The sequence below is a fragment of the Lonchura striata genome, chromosome Z, assembly GCF_050655825.1.
Source record: "Lonchura striata isolate lonStrDom1 chromosome Z, ASM5065582v1, whole genome shotgun sequence".
In the NCBI taxonomy this organism is placed as follows: Eukaryota; Metazoa; Chordata; class Aves; order Passeriformes; family Estrildidae; genus Lonchura; species Lonchura striata.
This window is the reverse complement of record NC_140740.1, coordinates 56,284,529-56,307,161: the sequence shown is the minus strand read 5'-3', so window position 1 is coordinate 56,307,161 and position 22,633 is coordinate 56,284,529. Positions and strand designations below refer to the sequence as shown.

The window sequence follows — 22,633 nt, the reverse complement described above, 5'->3', positions numbered from 1 at the left end:
GTGCTGTGGGGCACTGCCAGCTGCAGGCAAAGCCCCATCTGGCCCAGCTGCGATGAGGGCTTGGTCACATCCATGCAGTTTGCCAAGCCAGTGGTGCTCAGCCTGAAGGGGAACAGCCATGGGGCTACACACACAGGCAGGCCAGGACTGCTCATGTGGCATTTTATCTTTTGTCCTTTATGAAAACTGGATTTATGGCTCCTGGGTAAGCCTTTACTTTCACATGTTTCTCTGTGGAAGAACAAGCTTCCCACTCTCCTGCTATATAACACTAGGCTAAAGCCCTTTCTGGCAGCACTTCAGAGAGGCTGATGAAGCAGCACCAGAAACAAATTTGACCTTACATTTGAAATTTGACCTTACATTTGAAATTTGACATAAGATCATCTGTAAGTCCTACAAATTAGAGCTAAATGTTCTTCCTCTCCACAGTCTTCCCCTCCTTTATCTTGCTTCTCCTCCCTTTCTCTGATCTCCTTTGCTCTGCACAAGCAACAGCTAGGAAAACATCTCAGGGATGGAATTTGCTTACTTATTTATTTTTTCATCTCCTGTAAAAAGAAAAAAAAATAGATAACTATAATGTTTTTTCTGATGAATATAGTCTAGTAGTCTGGTTAAATTATAAAACAGATTAGTCCCTCTTAGTCTCTAGATAAATACATTAGCAAATTCATATTGAACTGAATGACAAAAATCTTAAAGTCCCATAATATATTTTGCTCAAGTTAATTAAGTTCTGCTAAATAGTGGTGAATTAGGTTAATGTTAATTGTGTGAAGTGAAGTGAAGTGAAGTGAAGTGAAGTGAAGTGAAGTGAAGTGAAGTGAAGCGAGTGAAGTAAAAAACTGCCCATGAGGCACCCAGAGAGCTCAATCGGTTGTCAGATCCCAGGAAATCCTATTTTTAAGACCCATTCCTGAGTCTCCTGCTGCAGTTATGCATACTGGAAGATTAGTTTTTAGGAAAGGGACAGTTTTCTGATACAAACATTTTACACTTACCAAGATTCAGAAGAAACGTGGATCTTTAAACACTAGCAAGAATCTGAAATATTTGAATAGAAAATACTTAACAGAAGAGCTGTGTCTCCACATCTCAGACCTGGCCAGGCTCTGTTAAGATCAGAGGACTTCCAGGACTGATTTTTCTGCATCTGCCCTGGGGGGTTTCTATACCTTCTTCTCATGACCTCATTGGAGACAGGGCAGGATGTGGTCATGTGTGTATTTGGTGGCACTCAGTACAGTGCAGCTCCCAGCAACCCAGCTCTTGCTATGCTATGCTGTTCAAAAGCTCCTGTTTCAGACTGCACACTCTGGTCTGCTGGGTCTCTCAGCTGGGTAGGTGATAGCCTCAGTTTCACCAGGAAGACAAGATGCTCTGTGATAATTCCCCAACTGATATAAAATTGGATGAAGCCTTAGAATTTGGCAACTGTTGCTCTGTCCTCACATCCTGTACAATGGTGTATGTACACAAGGATTTAAATCTCTGTGGATATCATTCTGCTGAATGACTTCTATAAACAGTTTTATGCAGATAAGTAGAAAGGGCTCTGAGACTGGAATGTTAGATTATTATCTCTATCTATATCTATCAGCTTATATAAAATATATAATTAAATTTTAGATTGATGCTCTACAGATGTATTTGTCAGTCAATGCAAAAGCAAGCCAAACAACAAGATAACAAGACCAAAAGCATAGTTTGAAGTCTTGATTTTCTTTATCTTTGTTTCCAGGAACCTTCTTTCATCTTCTGCATTTGTATGAGCTGTGTGAATCATGTCATGATGGCATCTCAAGGATGTATAGAAGGACCCAGCAGAAAGGGGCTGGGAGAATTAGGGTGGTCTGTGTGGGAGGTTGGGAAACTTGAAAGAGCTGAGGCATAAGTGAGCAGCTGCAGCCCACCAGGCAATTGTAGCTCTCAAGAAGTCAGTACATGGACTTTGTCTCTCCATCTTTACTGAACCCATACAGTGGGCCATAAGTTTTGTTGAAGGATCAGTTTTTACAATGAGGACTTTAATGAAAAGAACCACAGTTACATAGTATTATTAACTATTTTGATTATTCATAAGTGCTGGCAAGTACTTAGGATATTTGCTGGGTTAAAGTCCCTAAGCAAAAAACCATAAAACACCACCTCTAAGTCCAGTTGTGTTTGCATGCACGTCAATTTTCAACATCACTGCACTGCCATTTTCCTTCTTTTTCAGAAAATATTTAAATTTTCCCTTTGATTCAGTTCACTGCTGTCTTAATGTTATGTCACTATAAATAAACACATATCAGTCTTGGGTACATCTGGCATCTAATAAGCCTTTAGCATGGATGCTCTTTTATAAAAGGGACAAGGCCCAAGGCAAAGACACTATTTTCATTTCACCCTCTCACTCACCCTTGACTTATTACTGAGTTCATCACTGTTTTCAGATAGAGGACACAAAGTTAAAAGATCACCCTTTGAGGACAATGCTTGTCATTCTACAATCCACATGCCAAAACCTTTGAGTAGTTAAAACAAAAGGATGTCCAGGATTTTGCTCAGGGAACTTAGGATGTGGGATGACAGATACCTGGGAGTTTTCCACAGAAGGTAAACAGATGGCCTTGGATGAGCCCAGCCAGCTTGGTCTGATCAAGACTGATAGCGTTGGTTCTCTTACTCCTGGGATTTACACAGATATTGCACTAGCTGGGCTTCCCTGTGGCCAATCATGTGAAGTGTCAGGGCAGTCCTTGAATTTTTACCAGCAACTTAAGCACAGGTGCTGAAACTTGTCACCCCTGCTATCTCTGCTTTCTCAAGGGCATCCTTGCCACATTTATGTCCCCAGTGGCCATGCTGATTTCATCCTAAATGACTTGAGTAAAGAGATTTTCCCCAGAGAATCCCAGATATGTAAGAGATATCTCTGGACTTAGATTAACTTCTGGTTTGGATGCTTTAATTTTTGTGTCTAGCCTTTCAGGTCCTGAACAGAATTATCCTTCTAACTGCTCTTCCTTGCTTTCAAGATCTCCTTGAAATGTGCAATATTCATTCCTCTTACCCTCTTTATCCCAGAAAATGGATGTGCCTACTGTTGTCTTCTCTTGATCTCTCATATCTGAAAGAGGAAATTACCTTAAACGGCAACAGTAGAGATTTAGATTTGCTATTATGAAAAATTTCTTCACCAAAAAACTTGTCAAGCACTGCATCAGGTTTCCAAGGCTGAGGACCAGGTTCCAGTAACAGACTAAACCATCATCCCTGGAGGTATTTAATTCAAGTGTGAGTGAGGCTTTTGAGGACATGATTTAGTGAGGGTTTTGGCATTGCTAGGTTAAAAGTTGGCCTTAATAACCTTAGAGGCTTTTTCTGACCTAAATATTCTATGATTGTTATGTATCATTACTTCTAACTTCCTTGCTTCTGAATTCTGCATTTCTTTTCTCTGATTTGCCTCCAATTTATAAACATAGCATTTCAGGCCTGGCCAAACCTGCGTATAAAGCAGCAATCTCCAACCCTGCCTATTTACAACAATGACACTCTAGCCTAAAAACATTTGGAGTCAGTTCTAACATATTATGTTCTGGGTTGTTATTGTATCTCATCTGCACGCGACTCATGCCAGATATGTCCTTGCCATTGACTGCCAGTATGGGAACACGGAGTGGCTGGGTTGCCCGCCCCGGTCCCGCGGGTTGCTGCAGTGATGTGCCATCAGCCTCCAGGCTGGCACCTGGTGCTGAGCGGATCCCGGCCAGACCTCGGTGTGTGACACACTTGCCAGCCCTTCTTGCGAACATCAAGGGAAATTCGGCCTGAAACTTTCTAAAGCGTTTTCCCCTCCCTGTCTCCAAACTCAAGAGGGAAAAACATGAATTCATTTTCTGCAAGATACAAAGGTTGGCGGTACCACAGTCATCTAAAATCAGGCAATCATACACTCCCATCTTTCCCTTCCTCTGAGAAATGTTTATGCCTTTGTAGCTGTACCTGATCCAGGTATGTATTTATGTGGGCAGAGGAAAGGGAAAAGACAAAATGGCTCACACATGCAATTGCCCATATTGCATAGAAATTGCCACCATTTGTGTGGCACCACAACTGCCTCAACCCATACGGTTTTGTCAGACTAGAACACGACATAATCATAACAGTCCTGGATGTTCCTTTTTCATCTACACACAGAGTTCAGAAAGAAGGAAACAAGGGAAGGGTGCAATGCTCTTGTTTCTTTTCCTTTTCAGCACTCTGCTGGTGCTCTCCTTTCCCCTTTATAACACATGCAAATGCTTCGACAATTACTTTTTAATAAAAAACCAGCAGATTTTCAGGGCAGCTGGGAGGTTTTCTTAGGGGTAGAACGACAGACTTTGCAGTATAATAGCATACAGATGTTGTGACACAGCTTGCTAAGGGCATAACCCAACCCCCCTTAGACACACCAATCTAATACTCTGCCAGCATTTATTCTTTCCCAGCTTCAGAGAGAGTGTGGAAATGCTTTGAAGCTTCATTGGAAGGGGGAAGACAATGAACAGTGAGGAGTGAAAGGCAGGAATGGAGATAAAGGTCTGCATACTGAAATAGCAGTAACACACTGGAGTACATCCTGTTGTGATATATATACATTTTGCTCTAATTCCTCCCTTGGGCAGTTTGAGAATGGAAATTTTTTTCTCAGAGGAAGTATTCTTGCTACTGATTTTATGGAGGAGCAGCAATTTCCGTAAATAGGATAATACTGGAGAGTAGTTAGAGATCCCTTTGTCAGATATGAACCCACGCTGTTAAATGCTGGCACTATCTAGAGCAAAGCATTGGTAGAAGTGCAAAGATTATCAGAAATGCCATGTGCACTATTACATAAAAAAAAATTAAGGGCTAAATACTATTTCTGGTAATGTCAAGATGATTCTTCATTAGGTCAGCACCAGAGGATATAGGTGTTTTTACAGCTTCAGCTTGCCCCTGTATTTAAAATCTTTTTAATAATGTATTTCATTATTTTCCAGGGGGTCATTAACCCACAGGTTCAGGTACAGATTATACTATGCTTATCAATGGTGCACTGTGCAGCTCTGGTGTTGCTATTAAATTTGACATAAATGCCCTGCAGAGGTTCTGAATCAGCCCTAGAAACCCTGGTTGAGGGACTAAAAGAAGTAATAACATACTGGGAAAGATCTTCAGCATCTCAACTAGGAGCCTGAAAAATCACTAAAACTCCAACAAGGAGCAATCTTCTTTAAAATTCAATCAGATCCTTACCTGCAAGGTAGGAGTCCCACAGTTGCATTAATGGTATTTTTTAAAAATGAAACTGCATATGAATTTCATATGAAAAATCAGCTTTCTGGGGGACAGCTGCCAGCTGAACAGTTTCATCTTTATCTACCATTAACATGACTGACAGGAAGAGGAATATTCATCTGCATGGAACAAGGAGCTAATGTACTTCCCAAGAACTGTGAGGGTGTACTGCTAATGTAATGAATTTCTACAGTGCTATGAGAAGTGTGAAGGCACTGTAAAATCTAATGATGGGAGTGAGTAGCAGCTTCATTACCTCCAGTATATTTTCTCATTTTTGCCACTACGGATTTGGCCCTATGTATATCTTATCCACAGAAAAGAATGGTGGGGGTTTTTTTAAAAAATAGTTTTTAAACAATTGTGCACAACTCCCAAACTTTCTTTAGAAATTAATTTGCTTGAAATTTTTTTAAATATCTAAATATTCCAGAAAAAATGTCAAATATAATAGTTTGGGGTTTCTTTTTTTCCCAGAAAATACTTGGCATTCAGCAAGTTAAGAATGTCTCCAGATTCTGGGTGTTTATGGAGCACTTCCATCAGGGTGCTTGTTTATTCTGGATTCAGTCCAGGATACAAGGCCGGTCCTAGATGGCTGCTGTTGACAAGAGAACAATGTATGACTGATCATGTGAGATTATTCTGATCACAAAGCACCTACACAGTTTATTTGTGCACTGGGGCAACACAGAAGCACATATAAACAGTCCTCTAGATTGAAACATCTTGCTTTTTCCATAGAGAAGAATATAAACAGCTACCAAGAGGACAAACAGAAACATTAGGCTGTAAGGCAATACTTGACTTTCTCAGAAAGTTCAAAAGGTTAGAGAGAGCTGTTCCCTTTCTCAAACTGTCTGTGTGGTGGCGATTTAGGTTTCAGCCCTTGGTGCCACCCACAGAGTTTGATAAGCCTCTCTGAATTTCATACTTGCTCTTTCTGGACAAAAAAGAAATCTCGTAATGGGAAATATGGCATCAGACCCAAGCAGAAGATGCACAGAGCACATGTCAGTCTTCATCAGGAAGGGGCAGGGTCTTTATTGTGACAGAGCGGGGGATTGCTGATGTGAGTGACAATAATTAGGATATTACTCATGAGATTGCTACTGGTGGACATCAGAACTGTGCCTGCTCAGTACTTGCAAAGGATTTGATCTTGTTACCTTTGCTCACATTTCAGTATCAGTTTCTCAGAAGCGCTTCAGTTTCATCTATGGTCAGTGAGACTGGAGCATGTAACCCTTATATATATTCATTTAAATTTCTCCATCAGTAGCCAATTTTTACAGCTGTCCAAGGGATTAACCCTAATACAAAAATCTGAGGTGCAGGCAATCCTAGAAGCACAGCTCAGAGTTGTGTTTTCCTGCTTCCCCACCTCCCATTTGGAGGTTCTTTCTCTGTGACTGGATCTTGGAGATGCTTGTCCAGAATTTCCACTTTAAAGCTTTAACTTCTCCTTGTAAAAATCCGCTGGGTTGGAATTTAGTTTCAGGTATGCCTAAAATTAGTAGAAACAAATTTTACATTAAATTAACAATGTAGGAATTAAAATAAACCTCCAAATTATTTTACTTCAGAACTTGGTTTGTACTCCTCTTGACCTGAACAATGTTTTTCCTCCAAGGTAGCTTTAAACATCTGATTATGGTTAAAAATAACAATATTTGGATATGTACACATTTAAAATGTGATTGTGATTGAAAAGTAACCTTTCTCTCCTAAGAGACTGCAGCATATATACACATGCTTTTCACAGGAATGCAGATTAAGAAAGATCTATTTTCCAATGTCATACTCAAAGTGTCACAAATATACATAAACATTTCAGAGGAGACAAAAGCCTGTTCTAATGTTAATCTTTGGAGTAAGAAAAAGTCACTGTACTCTGGGTTTATGTGCTCAACAATTTGAATGCCAAAGAAATCTGACTTTTCTTCTGACTTACAATGAATCACAATGTGTATGAAGAAGGAAATTTTTATTAACTAATTTTTATTAACTAACAGTTACATTTTTCAACAAACAAACAAGCCTGAAAAACTTCAACAAAACAAAACCTCCCCACCAGAATCATCAGCTGTACAGGTTTATAGCTAGTTATAGACAACTCATGGGGGAGATTTTTTCAGACCTTTTCTTTTACCATCAAGACTCTCCACTTTTTCATCTTACTTTATGCAGCATGGATGTAGCTATAAGCTGTAATAAGAATTCTTCTGAGAGAAGCTTACTTTATAAGCTTTGCTATAAATGAAATATGGCACAACCTACTGCCAAAATTCTCCATCAGACATCAAAGACTACTTTAAACATCTATCTTTTACAGTACTTTTACAGAAGTTCATCACAACTCAAATTCTTATGGGCTATGCATCACAAAATAAAGTAAAATAAGTAAAATTAAGTAAACTAATTTATTTAAATTAAATTAAGAACATTTTTTATTAAGTAAAGTAGGTAAAAAAATAGCAGTAGCAAAAAATTCTGATAAACAATTTACTTCCAGAATCAGTATACATCTGTGGCCAGGAGACCTCAATTAAGACTATCTGAGCTCATATGCACTCATTTCAGAAGGGTGGGATTCTGATACCTGTAATGAGCCTAAACACAAGCTGCTTATTTGAAGAATGGGAATAGAAAAATATTGCATTATCAATAAAGATGGGAATGGGTAAATGGAACAATAAATGTGTTTCATCAGTCTGGGTCCTGTGTGATAAAGCATATACCTTGGAGTATAATATCAACAGGAACATGTTTTGCTGCCAGATAACTTGGAATGTGTTAGTAAAAACTGGTTTCATAGAAATTCTCCAATATTTCAGTGTCTGAGTTTAAAACTATGTTTTGCAGCCATTTTCCTGTCTTCTGGGTCCTGCCTGTGTGTAGTACAGGGTAATTTATTTTTACATAAAAGCAAACAGCAGCAAAATTGGTATGTTTTGGGTGCAAAAACTAGTTTCTGATTCACTAATCTAGACCTCAAATATTTCAATTCAATTAGTTGTTTACAAAAATGTTCTGATCTTACTTTCTTTGTGGCTTTTGTGGTTCTAAGATTAATCCAATTGCTGGAAGAAAATCTCTGGGGTCAAACACATTGCAAAATTCTAAAATGTTCCAAGTCAAGAGAAAAGAAAATGGCTTAAAAAAAGGAAAATGCTTTTACAGAGTTCATATCATATTGGGTGTCAGCTGTGTATGAGCCTCAGTCTCTCCAGCTCTGGGGGTTTTCCTCCTGCGACAGGACCAGTGATGGCAGCAGTACAGCCAGCTGGTGAGCCCAGGAGGTCTGTCACCTTGTGCCTGCAGACAACATGCTTGGGAGAGGCAAAAATCTGGGTCCAGAATCAGCACATCCTTCAAGCCCAGCATCGCAGGAAGCAGGGTGCAGAAGTGTTTATGCTTCTCCCAATTCTCTGCTATCTGGCAACTCTGCACACATTTCCGCCAGGAGTTTCCAATGTGTCAGTAGCATGGTGAGCTCTGAATATATTTATGCCTCACAGTGTTGGATTAAACTCTATTATTAATCATGACAGCTCACTATGTTTCATCCTTGCCAGGAGTCTTGGCTGGCATATCCTTGTCTCCCTGTAACCAGCGCAGTATAACCTCTTTTTGTGTGTGTGTGGGCAAGGCCCCCCAACAGTGCCTTGTCATCAGTTTTGCTGGCCCCCTTTCCTTCCCACTGCCTGAGTGCTGGGGCACTCCAGAGTCCTTTACCTTCTCCACCACATCACTCCCAAGACACATTCCCAGGGGATGCACTGTCCTTCCCACAGCACCAGCATAGGATAATTTTTGCAGATCACCCAGAGTACATCAATATAAATGCAGTTTATAGTTGCTCAAAATCAGGGAGAGATGTGAATGTAAAAGTACATTTTTGTCAACAGAATAATTGTATTGCAAAGGAGTACACTGACACTTGCTTTTCTTAAAAATTGTTTGTGCTTCTCTGAACTACCAAGTGAAAAAATTATTGCTGTGATTCAGCCTATCCTGATCGTGCACATTTAAGATGCTCTATTGATCTTTATTAAGACATGCAAAATCTTTCAAAGCACTGTAAAATTATTTTGTTTCGCTTCACAAGTCTCTCTTCCCATATTTAATTTTAAGAAAATGTTGGTTATTTCCTTCTTTTAAATAGCACAAAGTAACATCCATGCTTGTTGAATTGACACAATAGCTGCCTATCCTGCAGCTGCATGATACCAGACATGGGACTCCCAGAAAAAAAATACTGTGTCCCAGAGAGCATCCTGCAGAAATTTCTGGAAGCTCATGGGGCTGGGAGGCAACGGATGGCAAACATCTGTATGGCGTGTCAGCTCAAGCCTGGAAGTGCTATTGTAGCATTCATGCAGCATTGTGCTGTCTGGCCACAGGACTTGTTGGTGATAGCAGCCTTCAGTGGTGACTGCACTGTTTCCAGGCTTGAACTGGCTCATCCAAAGGCATCTTACCAGCCTCTGGCCCTGCCCACGTGCTCTGTTGGCTTGGCTGCTTCTTCCACTAGGAGCTTCGCAGCAAAGCAGAGATGAAACTTTGCAGAGCACCAGCTCAGCACCAACCTGTCCCTACCTAATATGTCTTTGCTGCTGGCTACCATTTCCTCCTAAAATGTTACCTCTTATGGCACTGCTGACGCTGCCAATTTGTCATTGGCCTGAGAAATACCAATAGCACCCAGTGCTGCTATGACCTTTCTCCAGAGAAACCCGTATTTTACTCTTCCAAGGAGAATGAAAAACCCTGCAGCAAAGTCCTTAATGCCCAACAAGTTTGAGGGAAAGTTATACTAAAACTGTGACATAAAAAAGGAAAATACCATGCAAGATCACCATTTTCACTGCCCTGAATAACAGTAAAAACATTATATCTAATACATAGATATAGATAGCTTCATTGTGCAGCTCTGGACAAGATGGAGAGAAGAAAAAGCCTGCTAGCAGCAGCAGTGACAGCTCAACACAGCTATGAGCTCAGACACTGAGCCCCCCAAAATGTGACGAAAGACCAATTGTGCCAGCAGTGTAACCTAAAACAAGCAACACTGCATGGCAGCCTTTCCACGACACTGAAATCATGTCATACCAGTTGCTCTTCTATATCGCACAAGCAAAGTTTGTCATGAACCCAATGACCAGTGCTCATCAGATTGTCTTCCCCTGGTTAATATATCCCCCAGCCCCTCCCTCAAGTAATAAAATCTGGCTGCCAACAGAGCCTGCAGTGCAACTCGCTTCATTCAGCACAAGCAGTGCTACAGCTCTCCCCACAGCCAGTTCTCCCATGGTAGTGTTGGCATCACCAAGGCAGCAGGGGCTAACCTCTTGGCCACACAGTAGAATGGACATATGGACATCCAAGAAATGCTCCTCACTTTGTCAGAGACTTCCATTTGACACAAACAAAAGTTTTCATCTTTTTCATCTGTGTCTATGCCATGCATCTGGCATGAAACTGAATTTGTATTATTATCTACATTTCCTAAGTATCCATTTCTCTCCTGTCCAAAGAGGGAACCCTGAAGGGTGTATCTCTTACTCAGTGTTTCTACAGCAACTACCATAGCAGGGGTATGATCTCAGCTGAGGATTTCAGATCCTATTATCATAATAATGCAATGCAGTATGTTCTTCCTAGTGTCTGAAGTTTTCCTTCAGCACACTTTTCTTCCAGTATTGCTAAAATAGGAATGGTTTTCTGCTCAGGGGAGGTTCTGAGCTGTCACCCAAAAGTAGAAGAAATTGTTAATTTTGTACCTTTGCCTCCACAAGCCTCTGGAGCAACAGCATCCAGATTAAATGTATTGACTTGCCTATTGCAAGATGAAATTCCAGTGAGAAACCTGTTTCTACCAGTTCCAGGTGGCTAGCACAGGCATAGATCTCCATGCATTCTGTTGTTTTCTGGAGCAAATACTCTTTCTTATGAAATCAAAAGAGGCTGATTCAAAATGATAGAAATCAGAAGACAAAAGATAAAGAACATTAAGTAAAGTTAGTAAGGCATGCAGAAATTTCACTTCTTGCCAACAAAATGAAAGATAGCCATCAAAATTTAAGGGACACTAAATAGTTATTGGCTCTGATGGAGTGAGAAAAGTAAAATACCCTGAATTCATGCAATCACACAAATCTGATCTTTACCCAAAAGTACACCTAATACATAATAGGGGCCCTTCCCCCATTTAATCATATGATGCAGGCCAAATCCAGCTTAAAAGATCCCCTATCACTTCATTAAATTTAGCAGATGGCTGAACAAAGCACATTGTACATTTCTCAGCTCTCAGTAAGATCATTGCCACTGCAATGAAAAATGCAGTAGTGTGTAACCAGGAAATGCATTTCCCATGTTATTTGTGTGAACAAAATAGCTGTGTCCTGCTCCTGAATATAAGTGAATTAAAAACTTGTCTCTGTATTTCTGCATGTAACTTACCTATGCATCACTCCCCCATCATTTCTGTGAATGCAAAAGATTAGACTCCTGTCTCAGTATTGTGATCAATGCAGTCATTGTCAGGCTTACAGAATTTGTTCCAAAAAGTTTCCATTTACAAGTTGAGTGTTGCTGTATGGGCTTTCTGTACTCATAAAGACTGCATCAAAAAGAATTGGCACAGTAAACTGTCTTGAAAATAGAAAGATGTTGTGTATTAGGCAGCTGAATTATGCACAACAAGAATGTTAAGTCACCTATTAACTATTTCAGCAAAAATAAGTAATTACGTGCAAGTCCCCCTCCTCAGAAAGCAAACTCTAAGAAGAAATTATTAATGGCAAAGATTGCTTTTGTGGCTGTGGCACAAATGTCTGCTGAAATGCTCTGAAATAAGGAAGAGTCCAATTGGCAGCAAAGAGTTCAGAATTAGAGGCGGAAGGTCATATTTTAAAAATCAGTTTTTATTAAGTGACCCCTAGCTAATTATACACCTACCCTATGTTCCCCAATCCTTCACATATTTCCCAACTCCAAACTTTTAGTAGGAAAGGCATGATAAACCATGGTTAAAAAAAAAAAAAGTTAATTCTTCTTTCTTCTTTTGCTGTCATTCAAATAAATTCTTGCTTTTTGATTAAGTCAGTGGAGACTGGTTATTTCCACTCTTGTATATGGAAGTTTAGCTCTCCAACAACAGATCACTGAATGTTACTACACAGCTGTCCACTGCCTCCAAACACCATTAGAGATGCTGGTCTAGTTGGGTGCAATTTGACCAGAGGTGAGCAGACCTTAAACTGCCTATATGAAGAGACCTATTAGGTGTTCTCCTGGCATTTAAGAAAATACTTCAGTTAATGTTCCAAATTTTTAAATTGTGGTTTCCTTGAATGACAAATTCAAAGGGATTTTTATTTTGTGTATATGTCATTTTAGTGAATTCATTATACACAATGTAATGAATTCACTAAAATGTGGTTCTGTTACATCATTTTTCTGCCCAACCATAAATTTCCTTTTAAAAATAGAAGGGCATGAAAGAGATATGGAAAGCATTTTCTAGGATATTGCTCAATATGTTCAGTGTTGTGGCCTGGAATATTATATGACTTAAAGGAAGGAGAATTACCAGTCATAGTGATTTTGATTAAAAAATATGTCTATTATTATGAGAATGGCATGACTGAATTGCTCAGAGCTCCATGGGAGATTATGATGAGTTTAGGAGTTGAAGAAACAAACTAGATTTTTTATGAGTTCTCAGTGATGCTGTCATACAATTTAATTGGAAGGAGTCAAGACAGTATTTAATATTGATTTCAAAATGGGCCTTAGAAGTGATTTCTTTTTGGCATATCATCATGATACAGTATTTGACAAACTGATCAGGTAACATAACACCATTACTATACTGGGGAGGAGGGAGAAAGAATGGAGGAGGAGGGAAAGAAAAATAAAACCACATCACAATACCTACATACTTTAACACTTTCAAGTAAACAGGGTAATTGCAAGTCACCATACTGATCTGGGCTGCCTTTACCTCATCCCCAGAAAAGATAGCAAAATTCACCTACCTCCTGAGCTAACAAAATCCCAATTTGCAGCAGCTTGTCACTAGAGTTAGCAGGGCAAGGAAAAAATACCCCAAAGTTAGCAAAAATACCCCCAAAAATACCCCAAAGTCAGCTCCCACTGGACAAAAGAAAAATCAGACCTTGTCTGCACACACAGCAACAGTCAATGACCTGTGTTTCCTGTCTCACCCCACACTGTCTGCTCACAGATGAGGTGACTTTGCAGTGAGTTTTCATTTCCCAGCCTTCAAAGAAGCTACTGAAATTTGTGAGTTACAGAATGTAATTAAGGGGGAGACAGGCAAACTCAAAGCAGGGCACAATTAAATGCTGAAAGGGAAGAGAGCAGATCTAGATAAGGCCACTACATGATGAGACTATGTTTATCTGTCACATCATTTACAGTGCTCAGGCACTTAAAAGAAATAAATTATGACAGCATCCTTAATCCTTAATGTTAACCTCTGAATAGCCAACACAAAAAGTTTTATCAAGTAAGAAGAAAGACATATTTCATCACAATCACATCCTCACACAGACATGGTCTTGGAGAAGTGTAATTACATATTATTTGTGGGGTTTGGTACCTTAGGGACTTATCCAACAGGAAATAATTTAATTGCTAACTGCATGAAACAAATTTTGCAAAGCTGCTCAGAATTTCTGTTCCTTCAGAGCAGAATGAAGTTCAAAATAAAAGTACTGCCATAGTAAGTCTATTAAATAATCCTACATGAGATCAAATATGCAAGAGATAAAAAAAACAATTAAAACTGATTATTTTAGTTTTAGTATTAATGGAACTAGAACAAATAGACAGTTGGAAGGAAAGTGGAATAGGCACATAGAGTGCAGCATTGCTGTACACCACAGCAATATTCCCACTAATACAGAAGGGATGGAAAAAATCCTTATCCTCCTGTGAGAGATCGTCACATACAAACAGTACCTGTGCTTTCAAAGAGCTTTAAAGTTTGAAGAAGGTCTAGTGAGAGTATTTTTGCAAAAGCAAAAAGCTACAAACAGTTCAAAATAATAATTTCCAGCTTCACAGTGTCAACAGGCACAGGAATGGTGAAAAAAACTGTAGAATAACATCTTAAAAATCTAAAATTGACTTAAGGATGGAATGAAAACTGGAAGATGAAAGCAGTGGGACATGCTTCGTTCTGGTTTTGCAGAAGTCCCCATGGGGATTAATTCTGACAAAAACAAATCCATTTTCCATGGCAGAGTTATGCAAATGGGAGCACAGAGCCAGCACTTTCCTAGGGAAGCTGGTCACAGCCTTCACTGGGAAGAGGCCCTGTGGAAATGGATCAAGGCATTCCGAGGTGGAGGTGGGGCAGGCTGCTCCCCTTGCTACAGAGCTGCATATTTCCATACACAGAAATGATGTTTAGGCTTGGCTCCAACTCCAGCTGCTCAGTTTGTTTTGGGGAATGCCTCAGGAGAGTAAGAGAGCTCCTAGCACTGCAAAAGCCAGGCAGATTCCTAGCTCACTCCCAGGTATGTGCTGCACACACACCTCCTAAGGAACTTGCATGCAAAGAGCCAAGAGCCTGCCAAGGGCTATGGGACCATGTAACACATCCATGAGGAAGGTGGTAATTTAGAAGGAAATAGCAGTTTGGTGTGTGATCAGGCTAAGATCCTTAATTTTTGCCCACAAAAGGACTAATTACCATCATCACAAATGAAGCAGAGAGTACACTTTCAGTGGCAACTCTGCATGGAAGAAGAGTGCCACCTTCCTGTTTTTAAACCAGACCCTCTGAAATTCACTTCACCAGCAGTCTGCCCTCTTTTTGCAGTTTTTAATACATCCAGCTCACAATCCTACTCTTTTACAGCTTTAATAGACAAGTTATCATTGAGATATGAATGAAAAGCAGGAGAAAACTACGAAAAGAGCATGGATATGACTCCAGTAAAAGAGAAGGACTGTGTTAATTTGCCGGAAATTCTGTTTTCTCCCCTCTCTCTCAAAACCGTGTACAAATTAGACATTTACATGATAGATGAGTATGTTCTTTTCTTAGGGAAAGTACTCTGCTGGAACTCAAAGCTCGGGTAAGTTCCATGTAATGTGGCCGTTGCCAAGGAAACTACTTGTTCTTAATTGAATAGTAGAGAAAATATTTGTGTAACTTATTGGCACATAAATTAAGGTTGCCCTTGAGCAGCCTTAAACTCACACAACCTTTTTTTAAAAAAAACAAATTGTCCTAGTTTCTTAGATTTTCTTCTAATGTGCAAATATCATGGAAGAGTCACACCATGTAGGTGGCCTCTTCTCTGACTCTGAACACTGCTAAAGTTGCATAATGCTTAACTTCAGGACCCAAAAGAGAAAAATGTTGATTATTACAGAGGTGATGATAATACAATCCAAAGCAAGTATGGGCTAGGCAGGAAAAAGGTAATAAAATAAGCTCTTGCAAATAATCTTCTCCCAAAAAGTCTGCCATGTACTCAGTGGTAATAGTGACGATAAACTCAGATTGCCCACACTGGTGTAGTTCCACTGAAGTAAATAGATTAATGCTGATTTAGATCTGCTGAACCTTTTACTTATATTTTGTCTTTGCTCTGCCACTGGTTTTTACTACATATTCAAATTACTGTTGGTTTCAAAAGGACAAAAGAAGTGACAAGGGTTTTCTTTCATGCAAAATCTGAGAGACAGAACAGGCTAGTTAAATCATAATCTGCTGCTACTGATGTGAAGGATCTACAGATTTTGCACAGTCTCTTAGCAAAGGAAAATTGGAACAGACATGAACTATATCACCTTACCCTTAAATTTCATTCCCTGGATGCTGCTGGAAAACAGGGGAGCATCATGGACTGGCTATGTGAGATGTTGAAAGTGAATTCTCAGTTAAGAAATTATTTTTCAGTTACTCCTGGCAGGAAAAAAGAAAAGGTTTTAATATCTTGCTCTTTAACAGGAATTGTCAGGAAAGAAGCATCTGATAACACAGTAGATTATACTGCTTGAAAAGCACACATTTTTATTTTCTCTCTCCCATACACAGTACACTCATAAAATACCATTTATAATATTTTGAAACATTGATGTCTAATTAAATTAAAGCCTCTCTGGAATGGTCTCATTAAGTACATCAAAAAGGAGATAATAAAATATGGTAGGTAGATTTAGATCTTGTAAGAAACCAATTAACACCAGAAAATATTAAACTAAACTATTTTGCTTTCTCTTGGTAAACTGTCTTCTCTTAAACTATGGTCTTACTATTTCAGAGATGAGGAATGGTTCTTCCATTTGTCAGGTTCTTCAGAACACCAATCAACATCCTGGATTGCAGGATTCCTATGACAATACTGCTATACTAGAAGTCTGCAGAAATGCCTTCAAATAATAGAACACTGTAATATTTCTAGTATCTGGTCCTTTGCCACTCACTTATTTCTTTTGCTTAATAAAATATAACTTTTAAAGTTCAAACAAAAGACAGATTCTTTTTTAAGAGAGTCTGCTTTTCACTAAAGATGAGGGAGGATAGTGATGAGTGTGGTGTCCTTTCACTCACTGTTAAGCCACTGTAGAGTCCATAAAATCGGGTAACTGAGAATAAAGTTTATTTAATTCAGGGTTATGTGCATGTCAGAAAAACCCGCTGAATAAAATGTAGTAAAATGCTATCTGACCAGGGCAGGGAGCCCAAACAGCATCATATAGGTGACCCTGTCATTTAAGTTGAACTTGTATTAATAATGGTCCTTAACAAGCTGTCAATCTCTAAGGAAAGCCTTTTGTGCCTTTTCCCTGATGCTTTTGTGTTCGCTTACTCGATGGCCACAAATCAGCCCTAGCTGAGTTGCGGTCAGTCCTAGGGCAGCTTGGGAAAAACGAAGCTTCTTTCTCCTTGTCCTCCCTGTGCTCTTGCTTTTTTCCCCTTTCTTCGCCTTTCACTGCCACACAAATCATAAAAATTGCAGGCTGGGGTCAAGCTGCGTAAAACAAGCAGATACGAGTTTCCTCTTTGTTTCAGTGCTGAGCACAGATGGGAGGAGGGAAACTGCTGTTCCACTGAGATAACTGCCAGATAGAAAATCTGAACGTATCTCGGTGACACTAGGAAACAGAGTATTTTTCAGTCAGTAGGAAACCCAAATGGATTTCATAATACCTGCTGAACAGTAATAGCAAACAACTCACTGAGTACCTAAGCTCTGCTCCATTTCTCCTTCCTTTTCCTGTAAAATACTAAAAAGGAAAAAATCTAAAAATACAAACCAAACTAAGAGTAAACAAAAACTGCCACACTAAAGACCAGAAAATAATCTGAAGGTTTGCAAGCTACAGGAAAGCCCAGGACTCTCAAAACCTTGCAGCAATCAGTGAGCTTCCATCGCTCATTCACGTCTGCTGGTGGCCTGTTCCTGGACTCCAAGCAAATGAAGTGCAGAGTGAGAAATGCAAAGCTTAAATAAAGACTCTGGTATCAGCTGCACTTTCAGAGCTGTGTTCTCAGTTACTTCAAGATACAGTGACACAGAGCAAATTTCTCACTTGGCACATTAAAGGTGCTATGAGGCTTGTCTCAACACTGGGCTTGCTCACTGTCTGTGATCCATCTCTTCAGACCTGATACAAGAGTTCACCACGGTGTAAACTCCAGCAGGCTCTGGAGATGGTGAATCACAGCATCTCCTGCATCTTGTAGGCTCCAGCCTGCCTCAGTAGCCACAATCTGGGTTGGTGCAATTCACAGCCAAACACACCACATCCCTGCAGGCTTTGAGGCCTGCCTGCACCCTGACTGTAAGCAGTAATGTGGACAGACAGCATGGGAGTTAGGGATGGCAGGATCTCTGGCCTGGGGATGCCCCTTCCCCAGCCCAGCTCACAGCGTGGTGCTATGTGACATGTACTGCCTGATTGTTCTTGCTGGGCTTGGTTGCATCCTGTGCTCCAGCATCATGATCAAAGCAGTACACCATAATGAGGGTGTTTGCAGAAAGGCTTCTACTCAGTCTACCCAGTCTTACTATATTAAGTCCTTTATGGTATGCTCAGTCTACCTTGATTTGCATTGAAAGACACAGTTTATGCTGTGACTGCAATACCAGCTAGGGCTGTGACAACTCTTTTGACACTTCACTAGTCTAAAATCCCAGTTGTAGAGTATTTTAAGTACTTGGGCAGCTGGCAGTTCTCATGAGACTCAAAGGTGGGTGGAAGAGAAGAAGGAGAGAGAAAATATGCCTTTCTTCAAGTAGCTTCTTACCCAGCTTGCATGCAGCTATGCCAAATGACCATGGTTGTCCCTGCTTATTAGAAAAAGATGCACTTGTGTCTTTGATACAGCAATTTAGATGACTTTTGTTAGCCATCAACATTTTTCTTCTTTCCTCCACCCTTAAGTATGCATGCTTCCTATTTGGAAAGGAGACACTTCCTATGAAAATTGTATTTGCCCTTGAATACTCAACATCACAAAAATAACTTAGAAACCACAACCAGTGTAATGGTTGGGACAGGATAAAAGCTGAGTATCATGTCAGCACTGACACACAGATGACAGCAGATTTGCAAGGGAACCACATTTGGTTTGTGCAGCAACTTGTGCCCAGATTAGGTTTCCTGGTGGGGTTTTTTTTTGTTGTTGTTGTTTTTGTTTTGTTTTGTTTTGTTTTGTTTTGTTTTTGTTTGCTTGTTTGTTTTTTTGTTTTGTTTTGTTTTGTTTTGTTTTTTGGGTTTTTTTTTTTTGCCACCAGCATGAGCAAATAATTTTCTCACTCTTATCCCATGTTCTGATTTTGCTGCCACTGGGATAATAATCCATGACTTCATTTTGGTATAGTGAGAAGTATTCAATTTGTGCAAAGTGCTTTGGCATCACAGATGAAAGGGCATTTAGAAGTGAAAAGTGTTTTATTACCATTGTTATTGACTTGTTTGAAAGGCAAACCTCAGCCTGACAAGACTCTGCTAAACAAACACCACCCAATGCTTGAGAGGCAGAAAAGCCCAATTCAATTAAAGAAACCATCTACCTCTACAAACTTTGCAAACTGAACAAATTACTAAGATCCAAATTCCACCTTTCATTGTTAACAAGCTTAGCAAAATGATTAAATGATTCATTTTAATAATTTTCTTTTCCCTAGCTTGTTTTAGCTACATGTAGTTTTTTTCATAGTCAAGCTTGTTCCCTTCTCAGCTCATTTATTTTGTGTATTTTTTATTACATGATTTTTGAAAAGGAAGAGGAAGCATCTAATTGTAGTTATCTTCTTGCATAGCAATGTCACCAAAAAAAAGCTGACAGAGGAGTCTCCTCAGCACTCTGTTCTGCCCAATGATGTGCATCCTCATTCTTGCTCCTGTGAGAACCCCGGGTTTGGTTGGGGTTCTCGTGTGGTGGTAGAGCTTCTCCTCCAACCCGTGTTCCCAAAGGAAAACTTCGCAGTCTCTTCTTGTTCGGTCTCAAGATGTTTTATTGCTAGTTATCTAACAGATTAAGTTCTCAGGCTGTGGCTGTTTGATCAGCGGCCCAGGCAGAGACGCACACACTCCTGACACCGTGACTGTCCGGTGTCTTCTTCTCCCCTCTCATCGCCCAGGGCTGCTGCTATCTTTTATAAGATATATTACATATAACATGTTTACAATTATTCCCCAATACCTATTACCTACGTTACCAAGTGTTTTTCTATTCTAAACCAATCTGTGAGTGCCAACATCACCAAGAACATGGAGGTAAGGAAGAAGAAGGAAGAAGGATGGGTTCAGCCCACTTTCCTCCATCTTAGAACTTCTGACCCCCATGTACAAAGTAAAAGCCCCCCTATACATGCACTAAAACCCCCCTGTACACTACCAAAAAATATTTCCCTCTACTTTGTGACTACATTTACTATACTATCTAGCACTTTGTGACTGCTTGTTCCACCTTCAAAGTTGGTAATTCATTCCATGGTTCAAACTCGAAATCACAGCTAAATCCAGCTGCCTGCTGAGGTCCAGACTGCGTCTGACCACGGCCTGGAACCTCCAAAAATGTCTGAGAGACATTTTCAGTTCCCACATGTTCCTTGAGCCACACTTTGCCACACATAAGACACCTTCTATTTGAAAAGATGCATGGGAAAGAGTTGCTTCCCTCATTTTACAAACACACAAAAATAGTCACATTGTGCTTCTTTACCTTATCCTAACAGATTGAAGAAAACCAGTGACTATTTATTAATTACAGTCACACCTTGGAGTAGGCAAGGACCAGCTGGCTGATCTAACTGCTGGTAGCAGACGCCTGCATGGCAGCAGTGCAGGGCTCAGCATCACACCCTGGCTTCACAGGACTCAGCCACTGCTCATCCTGAGGAGGGCCAGCACAAGCATTGCACAAACGAGAGGAAGGGGGTTGATGCAAAACCTTTGAGAACTACCAGCTTACAAGAGAATAATTCAATTTGTGACTGATATTACATTTGATACCAGATATTCAAGGTAAAAAAAGAAAAGGCTCATCAGTTATCAGTTGCTATTCTCCCTAGAGACACCTGGATAAATGTTTTCACAGACACCACTACCTAATGAAATTAGAGTAACAGTTATCTTGATTTATCTATCAATAAGATATTAGGCACTTATTACAGAAGAGGAATAAAGACTCAAGTTCATCCTGCTACACACTCAAATGAATAATTTAGTCTATTATCTGTTTTGGGTTTTTGTGTATTCATAAGTGTGTTCTACTTACTAATGGGGTTAAATGGAAGCAGAATTGGGTTTCTCAGACCAGGATGGTTGTTATGTTTTTTACACCACATCAACATATCAGTATTTATAGTCTCTATTTTCCAAACTCAGATTGAAACTATTTTATACCTAGGAAAGAAAGCATATAATGCATGGAACTTTGATATACAGAAAGCAATTGTTATAATTAATCTCTTTTCAGATGCGAAGTCATACTCAGAACAAATGCAGGACTCATAGCTTTGCTGCAAATTACACTGCTGTTTCTCAAAACTAGGTACTAGGTTTTAATTTGCTGGTGGTAAAGTGTGAAATGGCCTGTAGGTAGGATGCTGAAGAATGCAGATTTTATTATTGAGATGCAAGACTTTGATTTAATTTATAAAGAAAGTGCAGTTCATGGGTTTTAGCAGCTGAAGTAAAAGACTTTCTTGTTCATTATTCTTGGGTGTGCCAAAACAGAGGTCACAGAAAGGCAGTCTTTCAATAGCAGCTCTTGGCAGGGATTTAAAGGCTAACTAACTATGGTTTGGAAGTGGAGCTTTTATCAGCAGTGCAGGTAAATAACACTCTCAGTGAATTACATGAGGAAATCTGCCAAGGCTGCAGGGTCTGCAGGTCAGCTGGGGAAGATGTTTGAAGCATTATCTATTAAAAAAAAAATCAGAATGCCCTTTACACATACTAGAGCCCAGCGAATGGGTACTATCACAAGCAGATTTTCTGGTAATGGATAGGCACAGGTGGTTTCTAGTAGTTAAAAGTATCTCTGAAATATTAAGAAAGAAAAATCCATGGGCATACACATTTCGTTTTTGGGATGAAGGATTCATTTTGGATACAGGATTCATTTTAGAATGATATTGCTTTTTTCTGCATTCATCATGCACCAACATCATATTAATCACAGAGATTAATTAGAACAAGGAATCTGCAACATTTCTCTGCATCAAGCCCCATTCACGCACAACCTTTGCAATCTGCTTCAGACAGCTTGGAAATAGCTAAACCTGCAGCCAGCAGCTATTATCTAGACTGATCACTTAAGTTCATACTCAGTTTGAAAAGCCAGGCCTGAAATAGGAACTAAGAAAAATAAGATGCCTATTTCCACTACACAAGAATGCATGAGACCTAGCTAAGAGAAAACTTTGTAGGTAGCAAATTCTGCATGCAGCTGATGACTGTCACCAAACTGATTTTGACACAAACTTAATAATAGAACTTCTCTGGTACATTGTCAAATGAATATCAGGTGGTGGTGGTTCAGTGGAGGAAAAGTGGGACGCTCCTACAGGTGGCAGGGAAGCCCAGAGATTTCTCCCATGTATGCGTACGGACAAACGGACTTTTGTGTCCAAACCAGATTTTGTGAAGAAATCACAGAAATAAAAATGTAGTTTGACCTGTGGATGGGTCTCTAGTCTGATCTCCATCTCAAAAAGGCCTATCACCAGCATCAGGTCAACTGCAGATTTATCCAGCAAGGTTGTGGAAACTTTCAAGGGTGGTGATTGAAAACCTTCCCATGTAA

General features: G+C 39.8%; 1 long non-coding RNA gene across 5 annotated transcripts in view; it reads right to left on the bottom strand.

Annotated features, from left to right (window-relative positions):
- Positions 1 to 22,633, bottom strand: part of LOC146763845 (uncharacterized) — a 155,241-nt gene that overhangs the window by 91,279 nt on the left and 41,329 nt on the right. For 3 of the 5 annotated variants that reach the window (XR_014951187.1, XR_014951186.1, XR_014951184.1), the window contains exon 3: positions 16,164 to 16,273. The exons of the other annotated variants lie outside the window; for them this stretch is intronic. This is a non-coding gene — a long non-coding RNA (uncharacterized LOC146763845). The remainder of the gene's footprint in view (positions 1 to 16,163; positions 16,274 to 22,633) is intronic. 5 annotated transcript variants of the gene reach the window in all.